Genomic DNA, 16,442 nt, shown 5'->3' with positions numbered 1-16,442 from the left:
CCCCTACTGCTTCAGCTAACAATGCCTTCAGATGTTATTAATTAAGGAACACTGGATAAAAGTAAGTGTTCTCTGGAATGAACACAATGAATAATATTTCCTCGTCTAGCTGTAATCACTTACCTTATTGCTTAATTATGTAAACAATTGAAAGATGAGACTCTACAATGTTTTACAAGAGATTAGATTTTTTTACCAACTGTAATATGAGAAAGGGACAACATGTTGTTTACAGTGTATGCAAACAGTTTAGGAGATCGATACCGTTTAAGAGAGGTACAGTATATCAGGCTTTTATCAGCATCTAGTTTGTTGTGCTCTGCGTCGATTGCTTCCTGATCTCTCCTGGTAACAGAGGGGCGGGGAAGTGTGTGCAAAAAAACAAAAAAAAATCCTGCTTTCTAATCAGTGTGTCTTTCTGTCATGCGAATGTGAGGCAGTGATATGGGATGTAACAAAAGAATCATACTGAACGAAGAGCAAATGGAATCAAGATGTCAAATTTGTGTTTTGCAGAACTTGTTTACCTTCTTTGTCCACAATAACAACAAATGATTCCCACAATGCAGAAAAATGCATTTTTCTGTGAGCTTTTGTTCATGGAATTCGTTTTTCTTAAGTTTTTCTTTCACGCCCTTCATAAACAAATCCATTACTCCGACTTTTAAGAATAATCTAAAAGAAACACCTTCGACGTGGGTCACATGTCTGCTGCTGCGCTCTGCAAGCCATGGGGGAAGCCAATCTATGCAACAGCCTCTTTAATAGTGATCGACAGTTTGTGTATTACTATTGCGTGACAATTTTGCACCCGAAAACCCCTTCGGTACGGATGATGTCTCGGGTCCGGGTAGACCCGTGAAGACCTCTAATATGGGGTCAGCAGATCTTGAAGATAAGAAGGTCCAAGACCATGTAAGGCCTCATAGGTAATAAGAAGAACTTTAAAATAATAATAATAATAATAATAATAATAATAATAATAATAATAATAATAGCATCAGCAATAAAAAAAACCGAATTAAATGGATGCAGTAATTGTATCAATTAAATATGTGATTAAAACCAAGATTAACGAAGATAAAAAAAATGTGGTCACTTGACAGCCCTAATATATATAGTAATAGTGGGGAAATAAGCGATATTTCATAAACTGTGCTAAAAATAATTGGGACGCTGGTACCACGGTCAACCTGGTCCAAGGCAAGATGTGACCCATATATATATATATATACAGTATGTGTGTGTGTGTGAGTTTGTGTGTGTGCCATATATGTTGAAATACATACATATTGGCACCTTACAATATACGTTGAAGTATATGGGAACATATATGGCAAGAGGTATGCAACATATACTTTGTCATATATCACATCCAGCATATACAGCACAGCCTGTTTAGGGTGCCATCATATATGTTAGGTATAAACCACGATGGGCCGTGCGGTTCACCTGATATATACCAGGCCTGGGGTGGTGATAAGGCTTGAGCCGTCAGCCGAGGGCCTTTAACCACCCCAGAAGTGGTATATATCATCGGGACCACACGGCCGGAAGTGGTTTATACCGCTTATAACACGGCTAGCTCTCATTTGGGGGAATTAAAATAATTAAAATAACTAAAACATATTTTAAATTAAGACAAAACCAGAAACTTATATTGTGTATACATCCGCAGTTTAATATAGTCCCACATTTAATTTAATTTAATTTAATTTAATTGAATTGAATTTAATTTTCACTCATTAAAAATAAATAGCACATCTCTGTTTATTGTGAATTTATGCATCAAAAGTGGCACCTTGAAACTAGAGGACTGAGCACAAGCTAATGATGTTGGATAAGGGCGTCTGCTAAGAAATTAATAATAATAAATAATAATGGTCGGGCGGAGTTTCAAATAACACTGAGGAAGGCAGGAGAGCAGCTGCGATGGATCCTGAAGCCGGATATTGAGGTGAGTTTCTGTCCTTTCTGTCCTTGTTATATGCGAGGCACACATATTCAAGTCTGTTTTCATGCTTTCGGATCTCAAAAGATGTTTTTGTTAGTTGTTGAACACCCTTGTGTCCACGTCATGCCAGATTAAGTTTAAGATCGAACCAGACTTTACACACCAATCCGACCGCAGTGTCAGGGGACAGTGCCTCAGTTTCCCGCAGACGCTTCGAATCGAGGCCGGTAATTTGGGGGGTGGTGTCTGGCCTTGTCTACCTGCTTTTCTAAAAATGTTCATGACTGACAGGAGTACATTATGGCTGGTTTTAAACTCGCTGTCAGCAGAGATGTTAACATTTGTACTGCTAAAATATCTATTTAGTCCAGCTCTCAGCATTATAAAACTGGAGACTGAATACTGGTAGCCAGTTGAACTTCTTTTGGTTATTATGTCAACATACACAGAAACACCATGTGCAACTTAAATAGACACCAATATTCTATTTATACAACAAACTGCTTTTAACAATGTAATGGTTTAGCTGCCATAAAATGTGAGACAGTCACGCTGTCACTTCTGTGTAGCGATCACTTGACTGCAGCGCCTGGACCTGAATGAAATCACTGACTTCCCCTTTGAAAAGCTCCTGCCCTCACACACTTTTAAACAATGTTTTAACAGCAGAAAGCTCAGTAGCAGCTGTAATCAAATTCCCACTGAACCTCAGGTTTAAAATGTCTGTTGAAAGTGTAGCACCCCATACTGTTAAAAATATCTGTTCTATATGTGTTTCATATAAAAAGTTATTAGCTATATTTTTGGAATATAGTATAAACCCAATGCAGGAAAATAAAGTAAAGCTTTATCTGATCCGGTTAGTTTATTACCATTCTTTGATTTTCTACTGTATATAGTTAACATTTCTGGATATCTTGAAGGTTTAATACTTTTGTCCATGACATGCAATTGTACCACAGGTTGTGCTGAACAACTGTGTCACTGGAAGTATCGCTCTATGTACTTTTTGAGATATTTGAATTTGTATGAAGGAAGCAGCCCAGATATGATAATCCTTTATGAAGGCTTTAGTCTAGACCTACAGGGTTCCAGAATGCAAGAGGTAACTTGAAGCAACTGCAGAGTCGTCAGGGCTGAATGAGATAATCCCTGTTTTCATGTGTTATTCATTTTACATATGAAACAATGTATGTAGGTCAAGATTATCTATTTTTTCATGCTACTGATCACTTTAATTTTGCATTTACCACAGCGACAGGAATGAATGCCACTGACATCCTTGTTCGTAAAACATTAGCAGGCTATAATGTGTTGTAATGCCCTAATTCTTTGTGAATATGGCATAGACACTTAAATTGTCTTTTCTTTTTTTTTCTTTTTTAATGAAAAAATAACATGTAGTACTGTAGTACTGTAGCCTTGTTGGTTTAATTACATAAAATGTTTAGTGTTGGTGTAAATGGTATAGTATTGTTTGTATTGTTCTGTTCATTCAAGAGGAGGTCTATGGTGAGGTGGAATATTATAATTATTATTATTATTATTATTATTATTATTATTATTTAGTATTATTATTATTATTATTATTATTATTATTATTAGTATTATTATTTGAAGTGACTGAAGGTGAAAAGCAGCATGTATCAACTCCAAAGACTGGGTGCAAAATGGGCTGCCCTTTGATCAAGGCTTTGCATTAATACAATCTTTGAGAAGGTGGGTGTGCAGCAGCTCTTCTTAACTAGTCTGGTTATCTTGAAATGACTGTATGTGGGTCTGCTGCATTATCAGAACAGCAAATGAGTAATTTCCCCCGTGAAGAGAAAGGGAGTGTCTGTGGTGAAATCACCTTGTTTAGTTGTTTTTAAAGTTGTAGTTTGATAATCCTTTAGATCCTATTACCACATTCCTTGTTCTTCATTATTTTTGAACTACATTTACTGATTACATTTTAAACATAATTTTTTGTATTAGCTGAAGATCAGTATACTGTACAGCCTTCTATACAAAACCTGACAGTGACTGTTGTATCTCGTACCCAAGAACCCCATGTAAATGAAAGTGAATACTTGAAATATAATGGAATAGAAGAATAGCCTCACATTTTATAATCTTTATGACCTTTTTTTTCACTCTGCATCACTGGACCAGGGCCAGTGATGAGCGCACCATACTAGCAGACAAACACATGGTGCATGTTAGAACAATTACTCCAGCTTTGGAAACATGTGTTGTTCCTACTGTGACAAAAACACAGTTCATATTTTAGTGCACAGTGGAGTAATGAGGGGCTACCTGTAATTAAACCCAGCTGCAGTCTTTTTTTTTTTTTTTTGACAAGCCCTAATTGCTGATAATGATTTTGAAGTGCTGTAAAATTCACAAACTGCAGCGGATTTAAATGGGGGGTGGGGGTCTCTCACAGCTTTCCCTGATATAGAAAATATTGTTCATCTTTGCTGCTGACTTATCAAATCCTCCAGTCATCTGTTTGCCATTATTTTCATGAGCAGATAACAGATTTATAACAGCCATAATGTGCAGGTGGAGGTGTAACGGTCTCACTTCGTGGAATATAAATTCTTGCTAATGCTTTTATGTGGGAAAGTGGGACAGGGGGCAGATCCAATAAAGATACATTTGTAATTAAAAGGTAGCTTGTTTTGTAATTAAATGAATCACTGTGCTTTGTGTTCTGCCATAATAAATAAACGACTTTCGTTTAGCTGAGGGTAAATTAAATTATTTTGCACAAAGCAGAATGTAATTATAAACAAATAAAAGTGTTAAATACAAGGCCAGACAGAGGGTGGGCTGGCAAACTGATATAAAGCCTTTGTTTTTCTGCTTCGATTCCAGCCTAATATTGGCCATTAAAAGTCTGTTCCATTTGTTGTTTGTTAGAGCAGAGGTTCTCAGCCTTTTCTGAATCACAACCCCACCCCCCCCACCCCCCCGCCACAATAGCAAGAGTTATAAATCACATATTAGAAATCAACCAATTGCAGTGAAGAATTTGCCAAAATTCCAGTACATTCTATCCTGTGTACAGATGTCATCCCGTGCATAGAACACCACACCTAATTCCAACGTTTAAAAAGCTAACCAAAACAAAAAAGCTCCCATACCTGGTACCTTGTGTAAAGTGGATCATCCCGTTAACTGCACTATTTCCTTGTGATTGGGTATCTGCTTTATTAAGCATGGTTTTCCAGTCTAAATAAGTATCACAGGTAAAATAAAAACATAACAAAACAACAAACAAATAAATAAAACATTTGCAAGTTTGTAAAATTCACATAAACGTATGTGTCAATTTTTATTTTGAAAATAAAGTTTGGCATGCACCCCTTTCTTTTTTTTAACCTTTTTTCATACTACAGGCCTTAATTACCGTTTTCACAGTCACCTGTCAACCCAGCACCCATCACTGATACATAGCTGTCCACATTATCTAAGGTTTTGATATACAGTACATACAGATATGGTCAAAAGTTTTGCATCCCCTTGTAGAATGAACTAATTGTGTTTCATAAAGTCAAATGAAACCTGCTAAATAATGTCATGTTAACATATTGAATTACACACTTCTTTGTAGTTTCCCATATACTTAAAAAAAAAACTTACAAAAATTAAGACATGACTAGGCATCTCCAAAGGAACTTTCCGTCAGGAACCTTTGAGCTCTCCTACCTGTGGGAACCGTTAAGAATACAATTCTGTTCTGTTATCTTATCTTATCTGTCTTGTATCACAGGAGTTGAGTATTTACTGTTCCCACTTTAATGGAGCAGTAAACTTTATTTAATAATTGTTTGTTTATAACACTGTGATTGCAGAATTACCCCTTACTGTATAGGGCAGCAGTGTGGAGTAGTGGTTAGGGCTCTGGACTCTTGACCAGAGGGTTGTGGGTTGTAGGTCCTGAGGGACACTGCTGCTGTACCCTTGAGCAAGGTACTTTATTATTATTATTATTATTATTATTATTATTATTTATTTCTTAGCAGACGCCCTTATCCAGGGCGACTTACAATTGTTACAAGATATCACATTATACATTATTTCATATTATACAGATATCACATTATACATTATTTCACATTATACAGAAATCACATTATTTTTACATACAATTACCCATTTATACAGTTGGGTTTTTACTAGAGCAATCTAGGTAAAGTACCTTGCTCAAGGGTACAACAGCAGTGTCCCCCACTGGGGATTGAACCCACAACCCTCCGGTCAAGAGTCCAGAGCCCTAACCACTACTCCACACTGCTGCCCTTTACCTAGATTGCTCCAGTAACAACCCAACTGTATAAATGGGTACTTGTATGTAAAAATAATGTGATATCTTGTAACAATTGTAAGTCGCCCTGGATAAGGTGGTCTGCTAAGAAAGAAATAATAATAATAATAATGTGTTACTGTTGGCTACACTGTTGTATCTGGATCATAGTATAATGGATTTCATGATGTTTTAGAAAACTATGCTATATATTCCTTTTTTTAATATTAGCTCTTAACAACAAAAAATGTAGTCCCTACAAATAGCTAATGAGTAGCTCCAGATTAGAAGGACCTACAATTTTGCACACTACATACGTGGATGTTCCAAAGCATATTTATTTGCATATTCATTATACATGTGGCCATGTCACAGTTACTATCCACCAGTTTCAATGTGACATGCAGTCAAATACTGATTTTACATAAAACAAGAGTTTTAATGAGAGGTAAGTTCCTGGTGTGAACGACGAGCGACGATCTGTGTTTCCTATTTAAGACAGGAAGCCTGTTGTAGCAGTGATGTCACAATAAGCTCTTTGCCAGGTTTTGAATTCAGAGCTACCCACAGAAATGCAATCCGTTAAAAAAACAAAAAACAAACTAGCATCATAAGAAATCAGTTAATTACGTGTGGGATAAACTCTGTTTCTTACCTCGCTTGTTGATTATTTTTGCATTATCCAGTTAGAATTATTGTGTATCCTCACTATGGGGTAGATGTACTAAAGTGTTGCGGCTGTCGCAATAGTTGCAAACCAGCTGCAAACGAGTCGGAAGTCTAGGGTGAAATGTACTAAACAAGAGCAATGCTGCTAGCGACTTTTTAGGGAATGCTTTGCAGGAGCAGCTTTTCACCTTAGATGAATATGTAATTATGGGCGTTCCTGCATAAATTCGCAAAAAGGGGGCGGAGACAGTGCGCATGAGGATTCTCAAATATTATAATGAGATGTACTAAAGCTGCCGGCACTTGCAACACTTACTAAGTAGGCCTAGATAATAATAATAATAATAATAATAATAATAATAATAATAATAATAATAATAATAATAATAATCATTTAGTTTCAATTTAAAATAATCTTTTATTCGCATTGTACACCTATGTGTACAATGCAGCAGCATGATTTATTTTGTATTACCGGTTGCCTACAGGCTAAAGTAAAAAGAAAGTGTGCTAGGTGTTCATTTGATTTTTCTACTGTACTGTACACTGTAGAGGCCTACTGTACAGATTTATATTTTTTTCATAATGTAATGTGTAGTCTACCCAAAAGACATTAGTGTTATTTCAGCGCAATGATTTATACATTTAAAATGCATTGAGCAATATAAATGTATGTGTATTGTATTTTTTTAAACCCGAGCCCTCCGTATGTCGGATTAACATGTCCGGTTTAGGGAGGGGCTGCTGTATGATTAGCAAAAGCTTTTTGATAGAAACACATTTTTTATTTGGGGGTGAAGACCCCACTATAGAATCTGACGGGTTGAACTGCCTTTCATTATTTATTCAAAAAATGTCGCACGACTCTCGCAATGCTCGAAATCTCTAGCAACAAGATGACGCAACAAATATTTAAATGAGTATATTGCGGCTCTCTTTATTAACATATTTTCTTTTAGTATGTACAACAAAATGTATACTTTGCGAATTGTTGCAACAGAAATGCAAATTGCGGTATGTTTGCGCTGCGACTGGCCCATTTTAGCACATCTACCCCTATATGTTTTGGGAGCTACAGAATATGTTTGGAGATAAAATCTATTCTATACATTGATGATTAAATCATGTATTCATTAATTTGTTCATTTATTCACAAGACATTATGAGCTACAAACTGTATACTATCATAAACAATAAAATAACTGAACACATAAAAAAGTGGAGACCTGACACAGCAGTTGATTGGTGGTTTTAGCTAAGCATTGGGAAGGTCCTTAAAGACCTGTTCGGGCCCCGGGAAAGTCATCTACTTTATCTCCAGCAGCAAAAGCAGGTGTATCAGAAGATACCTGGACAAACTCCAATACCCAACACCCTAGCAAAGAACGTGGCAAATATGCGGCTACACAATGTCATCCTTGGAGGAGAGGGTCATGCTAAAGACCTACCTGCATTGTGGACATCAGGATTTAAGGCCAAACGTACTTTTTTTTTTTTTTTTTTTTTTTTAAAGGGCACATTCTAAAAAAAGAATACATATACTCTTTAAAATGGGCACTTCTCTGTGCTAAGTTGCAGACCTGTCCAAGAGTGTCAGCTTTCCCCTATAAAAAAAATCAGGCTGAGGAATTGTCAAAATTGAACTAAGGTACTTAAACAATATGATAAAATCATTTTTATTATAGAAACCAAAGTAGATTCTGGGGTTCTGCTGTACAAGAAAGAAAAAAAAAAGAAACTATGAAATTAAATAAAATGGATGTACTTTTAGAGGGGAAACAAATAAATATGCATCTGAAATACAGGTAGGAACACTCTTAGTAATTATTACTGTTAGTGTTTCAGAAAAACAAAGGGGTAAACTTTGTACTGGAGCAAAAGCTTAAGAAATCTGTATTGATATCTCATTTAAAACAAAATGACAGTTGACACTCCATGATAAAAGTGATGGCAGTGCAAGTAGGGGGGCTTATGCTAATGAGCAGGTGGCAGGGAAACAAAGGTTAAGCCCATTTATGTGGGTGTCCATGAAATCACCTGCTGTTTGGGCAGATGTTTTCTCTGGGGACCATTTCCAATTGTTGCTGTCCAGTATGTAGAGACCAACAAAATGGTGTAGTGGCAATACACAGGTTCTTGTGAATTTGCATCTACAGACGGCGTGACCATTCATTTTATAATAAGAGTTTTGTGACAGGAAGGTTAGGCATACTCGCTTACAATTAAAATGATGTAAACCATGGCATACTCAGCATAGAATTTAAAAACAAGTAAGTGCAGAGCTGCACACACAAAGCAGGTGCAGAATTGTGTTTTAATGCACAGTTACTAAGCAGTTGTAGTTGTAGGTGTCGACAAATAAACTGCTTGATTAATCACAAAAGCTGCAGGTCAAGTTATTTATTTATTTATTTTTCAGAGAACTCTAACTACAGTAAATTCTCCAAGCATGGCAACATTTAGTTACCTGTTGTAAAAATAATCACTAACCGACCACAATCTTAATGTCACTGAATGGAAATCACCTATATCGGAACAACACTTCCTGTATTCCAGTATACTAGGTGCTGCACCTGCAGTTAAATAAGCAGAAATCAGTTGACAAATCTTAACTTGTCTACCGTCTATTTTGCCCACTCTGTTCCATTCATTAACATTTTTACTAACTCAGACAGCTTTGGGTTTGCTAGTTTCACTCCAATACACAAAACCCCCAGATGCTTCACCGAGCAATGCGGACCCAGAGAAGTGACCTCAGTTTTCTAACCACATCCAAACGGTGAGGTCACAAGGGACTTTTGAATTGTTTTTGTTCCACGCCCACGCTACTGCTTACTCTTTCAGAGAAACAGAGCCACCTGCTTTCATTGTGCAATGCAGCTTTTGCTCTCAGCAGGAGATTGATAAGGCAGAGCAGGCAACGTGTATTGGCAAGTTTGTTTGAAAACTAACAACCAGCCAGAGAAGCAGCATTCAGGGAGGAAGAAGCAAAACCGAGCTGACAAACAGACACCCACACAGCATGTCTCACTTGATTGGCCACTTTTTTTTATTACAGAAAGAGTTACTGTAATTATAAATTTGCTTTAACACGTTTTTTTTTTTATTAACTGTTAATAACGTACTAACTTTTTCTTTTAAAGACAGCAGTCATTTTTAATAGTTTATAAATATGCTACTATATATTAACTAACAATGTTAGCTAGTTGTTTTAAAAAAGAAAATAAACAAACTCAAAAAGCAATCCCTTTAAAATAAAATCATTTTGTTTTACTGACCAACGTTTCGGTACAAAGTACCTTCACCAGTTATTTCAACAAAAAAGTGTGACCTTGGGTTAACTTGTGTCACATAGCCCTGCTGAAAATTCCACCGATTTCTGTTAATTGTGACACATTTTTGGTGTTGGTTTCTTGACTGGTAACCCAGCTGGTCTGTAAAACCCAGCACAGGTTTAAAGCAATCATATCTATAAATGGACACCAATAAGTTTACCCCTGTATTTTTGCTGTAAATGTGCAGCTGTTTTTTTGTTTTTTTTTAGTTCATAACCAGCTTTTTAACCAGCATTACATTTTTTATATGCTTAGCTGAGAAATAGTACAACAAGCTCTGGTCAGTTTAAAACCTCTGATGACCAGGCAAAATCCACTTTTTAATTCTAAATAATTTAGTCAGATAGTATCTCTGAATTAATTTTTCTGCAGTCCTAGCCACAGGAATTACCCTATTCACTACAATTTAGCAAGCCCTCTTTCTACCTCTCCTCCTTCTTTATCTCTGTTTAATGTTTTTTTTTTGGGTGCCCAATAACTCAAACACATCTGCATAGCCACAGGGCAAAATTACACTGATAACAAAAGGACAGGTCCAGCCTATGTGGACTGCTGTACAGAACAGATACAGTGACTCTCCAAAACAAGGTGCAAGGGAGGGGCATACCACTGGTCCGAGCCAGTCACTGTACACTCTCAATGAGAAGCAATCTGCACAGCTATTGGCCAAGAATCAATGTTCTTTTCCAACAGGGTTATAGACACCCACACATAGATCCTAATTGAGGGGTCACCACGCACAACTGTGCAATGAACCACTAAAGGTGTAATCAGCTGTAAGGAATTAGAGATCTAAAAATAAAGTTTACATAAATAAAAGTAAACTGAAGATTCTGTCAAAAAACGGCTTAATATTACAAATTAATTTAACACCTTTTAAATACTGAGACTGAAAGGGGAACAAGAAAGAGAGCACTGTCATTTTTGGTTTCTTTTTTTTTTTTTTTTAGATTCAGTGTTCTTCTGCCACTTGAGTTTTGGTAAAGCGGATGAAGCAGAGAGTACTGTTATAGCTAAAAGGGAAGGCGTGAGTAAGTTCTTAAGGGGAAAACACCTGGGTGGGAGAGCTGCAAGACCGACCTGAAAAAGACAACACAGCAGTATTCAGCACAGCTATCAAGTAGAACGAAACTCTTCCGGAAGCGTGCTTTCATCTGCTATTTCTGGCTCGGCTAGTTTCCTGGGCTTTCTTTTCTCAGTTTTTATTTATTTTTTGTTGTCCTATTTTGTTGTTTATGAACTTTAAACTATGAATGAGTGGGAAACTTAATCAGGTAACTTTATTACACATTGATGTGGACAGGAATAATTAAATGTCATTACTAATGAGTTCAGTGGCTTAGTGTCAATAGCACACAGAAGCACACATGCACCACCAACTTAAAAAAAAATGTGTGCCGTTGTAATGGCAAATTTCGCTTGTGTATCTGTAAAAAAGGGACAAAATGAGTAAAAATGTATTCAAGTTAGGCTTGGGTTTTTCAATAAAATATTACAAATAATAATGATATGTTATGGATGTAACCCTGGTTTCCTGAAAGAGAAGATGACCGCCAAACAATACTTTTGATTAAGTGAAAAGCTGTCATCACCTTGGGGAGGAAAGCAGGGTTCGTATGCAACGACACCTTTTTTCCATTGTCCAAAATACGCATACAGGAACTGTGCACTGACAGTGTCTGTAGCTCACTGACCTACTTAGCAGAGGTGATAGCTAATAGAAAGGCTGTCTTCATAGAGAGATACTTCAGTTCTATGGAATGTATGGACCTTAGTGAGAGCCTCCTGTACCACGTCAAGACTCCATTCTGGGAGGACGTCCTTTATAGCAGGACATAACCGCCGAGCACCCTTTAGAAAATGGGTCAGCAGTATATGAGCGCCCAGGGACACTGAGTCGATGGGAACATGGCAAGCAGATATGGCTGCTAGGTGCACTTTCAATGTAGAGGTGGGTTTACCCGCCTGTAGCAGATCTTGCAGAAACTAAAATAACTGCTATAGGGCAATACACGGGATCATGGCCTCTGGCCATGCACCAATTTTGAAAATATTTCCACTTATAGGTGTACAATGCTCTTGTGGAAGAAGCCCTAGCGTTCTGCAGCGTATCGACTACTGCGTCTGAGAACCCTAAGGTGGACAGACCATCCCGTTCAGGGGCCAGACCTACAGCTGGAGTCTGCCCGGTTCTGGGTGCTCCCAGGGCAGGCTTTGCAGCAGTTTTTCAGAGGTTCGAAAACCAGATTCTCCTTGGCCATCTGGGGGCCACCAGGAGAACTGTCGCCTCATCTCTCCTGAACTTCTCAAGGAAGGCAGGTAACAGCGGTACAGGCGGGAAAGCGTACAAAAGCGCTTTGGACCATTCGTGAGCTAGGGCGTCGACGCGTAGTGGACCTCTGCAGCTGTGGAGAGAAAACCCTGAAACATTCCCAAGTGCGCTGCACCACCTGAGGGTGCAGTCACCATTCTGACGGGTGAGGACCTTCCCTCAAGAGGAGGTCCGCCGCCCAGTTCACCACTCCCGGGAGATGTACAGCCCGGAGAGACAGGAAGTGCCTCTGTGCCAAGATCAGCAGCCGAAAGGCTATGCGGTTTAACCACAGGGACCGAAGACCTCCCTGGTGGTTCATGTACGCAACCACTGATATGTTGTCCGTGCGGACAAGGACATGTTTTTTTGCGGAGCACAGGGAGGAAATGTTGCAGAGTGAGGTGAACCACTTTCAGCTCTAGCGCGTTTATGTGCGGGATGTCCAGTGGCCCGACCAGGATCCGCGAAGTCCTTTGCCTGCCCAGACCGCCAGAGTTGGATGCGTCTGTCATCACCAATTCACAGTTGTAAATCACTCCCATCCTTATGCCTTCGCTCAGGTGAGGGGCTTGCCTCCACCAGTGTAGCGCTTTCCAGCATAGGCGAAACATGGTCAGCCGACGGTGTCTGTCGCGCTTGGGATGTAGCCGAAAGGCATTGAGTCACTCTTCAAGCAGGCGCAGATGAAGTAACTCCAGTTAGATGGCTGATGAAGCTGTGGCCATCAGACACAGTCATTTTTGCCACAACACCAATTGTACTGTGGACCCTTGTTGAAACAGGGCCAGACAGTTGTGAATGGCAGCTACTCTGTCGTCCGACAGGTAGGCTCGCATCATAAGGGAATCCAGCCGGAGACCCAAGTAGACCGTACTCAGCACCAGTATTAATTGGCTTTTTGCATCGTTGAGGGTGAGACCTAGCCTTGACAGATGCTCCGTCACAATCTCTGTGTGGGCCACTGCTCCTTCCTGGGACTGGGAACAAATCAACCAGTCATCCAGGTAGTTCATCACCCTGATCCCTTGCAGCCACAAGGGAGCTAGGATGGCATCCATGCATTTTGAAAATGTGCGGGGGGCTAAGGAGAGGCCGAATGGCAGCACGGAAAACTCAAAGACGCTCCCCTGAAAGGCGAAGCGGAGATATTTCCTGTGCGCTGGATGGCTGATAGGAATGTGGAAATACGCGTCCTTTTGGTCCACTATGATAAACCATTCGCCCGGCCGGACAGCCAGCATCTCGTTCTCTCCCATACCAGAGTACAGGAGGGGAGCATTGAGGCTACCTCCCGAGACGCCTTGCATTCTCGGTGAGACTGCTGCAGCAATTCCTCAACCGCTGTCCAAAGGAATGGTAAGGGGAGGTAGGGGCTGCTTCTGAAGGAAGGAGTCACCTTCACATGAGGCCGCGATCAAAATCGCACCATGGTCCTCCTCAGCAATGCTGACATCTAGTTCTGTAACATCTGGGGCGACCACCGGTGCAGGCGGGGTCAGCTCCAGTTGGGGCCAGGGCAAGGGCTTCAGCCTGCTACCTGGCCAGGGGCTCTCAACGTCGCGTACGACTCAGTCGTGCTAGCAGGGGACGTTGTGCAGGACATGCAAGCGTGTCATTTAGCCATGCTTGATGTCTGCACAGCCCCAAGGGCATTGTTTAAACACCGGAGAGTGTAGACTAGTGTATTGAAGCACTCAGGCACCAAGGGTGCAGAAGCATGAGGACACTGAGTGAGGTAGAATACAGTACTGATGCACTGAAGAATCGGGGCACTGAGTGCAAGTGTTATTGACATGCTGTGGGGCTAAGCACCGAGACCTGGACTCTCTAAGCACCGAGGGCGCCGAAGCACCATGAGGCACCTAGCCTTAACCACGTGTTGTCAACACAACCTGGGGTAGCGCATAGCATACACCGGGGTGGATACACAGGCTCGAGTGGCTGCGGCAGGCAATCAGGAGAGCAGTACAGGGGAGCGCACAGTGCAGTGCGGCAATAACCTGGTTCTGGACCGCGTGCAGTCACACAATGAGGCAGCGTGGAGTGGAGCACAGGCTCAAGGAGCTACGGCATGTTAGACAGTAAAAAAGTGTACTGCTTTTAGTAAAATAGAGGCTTACACACACAGCAATTCAGCTATGGGCAAAACACATTCATCATGCCAGGCGGATGACCAAGCACGCCAAGTAGGCAGGCTGAAACAAGCCTGTTGATTCAACTCAACAATGGGACACAAAGGAGAAACTGCACTTCTCTTTTTTTTTTTTTTAAACTGCATGGCAGAAAAACGGAAAACACATACACGCACACAACATCAAAGCTGTGAGGGTAAATAGAACAGTCACCACGGCAACGCGGGTGAACTGAATTTCTAAGCGCACAAAAGAGGGCTGTCCGAGACAATCCAGCGGAGTCAACTCAACAGCAGGTGGCGGCAGAACCAGGCCCGGTGGAGGCTCACGCGTCTCTTTTTCTTTTTTTTTTTCTTTTTTTTTTTTTAACTGCAATAGCAGAGGAGAAAACAAAAAACAGCAGGCGCTGTAAGGTTAGAAAAGCAGACTACAATCGGAAAGTGACAGTGAAAGTCGAAAAAGATTAAACGCAGCGTAGTTGGGCAGCATTTATAACTGAGTTCACAGCACGTAGCCTACAGCGGAGAGGAGCACCGTCTACAGGCACAGGACATCGAGGCACCGGGGTACTGGCAAAGGTGCCTAGTCTGGATCGCGTGCAGTCACACGACCGGGGCAGCGCGTAGCTTGCAACGGCATGAAGCACTGCCTACAGACAGGGGGAATCGAGGGCACCGCGGCAGCGAGGGCACTGAGGCAGTGAGTGTTTAAGCACTGAGGGATAGGCACCGAGGCTCTGAGGCGTCGGGAACTTCGAGGGCACTTGAGGTCTCGAGGATGCCGAAGCACCGAGGCAATGAGCGAGGCTGTAGGTCACCGAGACTCTGAGGCACCGAGGACCCGAGGGTAACAAGGGCGTCAAGGCCGAGACACTGGGGTGCCGATGCACCGAGCATCAAATACTGAGGGCTTCAAGCACTGAGAGTACTGAGCTGTGTGTCTAGTCTGTGGCATAGCATGCAACGGTGTGGTGCCTACGGATATGGAGAGAGAGAGAGAGAGAGAGAGAGAGAGAGAGAGCGAGAGAGCGAGAGAGCGAGAGAGACTTTTTTTTAAAATTATTATTATTATTAATAATATTGGACCTACACACTGCTTTTATGGGTGAGTGGTTTGAATGTGCGTAGGATCTGCTCAACAGTAGGCCAGGCCTAATGGAGGAAGCACGCGGTTGTTGTTGTTTTTTTTTTTTTTTTTTTTGTAGCACACACAGACACTCAACTGCAAGCTGGAGTGTAAGGGTTTTTTTTTTTTACTGTAAGCGGTAATGAACAACAACTTGTAGGGGCACTAGGCCGCGCACAGCGAGTGGGCGTGCCGAGGTCGCCCTGAGTCTACGAGTCGACAGCGGCATGCAGCAAAGCTGGGTCTCGCTGGAGGATCACCTTCTCCCTTCTCTCAATTTTACTTTCAAAACAGCTGCAAAAAGCAGAGGAAAAGATAGAAACACTTGCAGCTTTTTTTTTTTTTTTAACGAAACGCAGTTGCGTAATGTTAGCTCAGCCTTCAGCTGCCGAGTTTCTGATTCCGGGGAAGTGGCAAGCCGACTTCCAGCAATTAATTGCAAATGAACTCCAGAAAACTCGATAGAAAGAGCTCTAAAAGAGTCAATCACACAACTGGAAGAGGTTAGTATTATACTCACCTTACCTACCTGTTCTTGAAAGGCAAAAGAGAGTGAGATCTCTGTGCAGTGACTATTTATTACCTCGGGAGGCAGGACCGAGGACGTCACTCCACGGAG

This window comes from Acipenser ruthenus, chromosome 6 (genome assembly GCF_902713425.1).
Source record: "Acipenser ruthenus chromosome 6, fAciRut3.2 maternal haplotype, whole genome shotgun sequence".
In the NCBI taxonomy this organism is placed as follows: domain Eukaryota; kingdom Metazoa; phylum Chordata; class Actinopteri; order Acipenseriformes; family Acipenseridae; genus Acipenser; species Acipenser ruthenus.
This window is presented reverse-complemented; position numbering follows the sequence as displayed.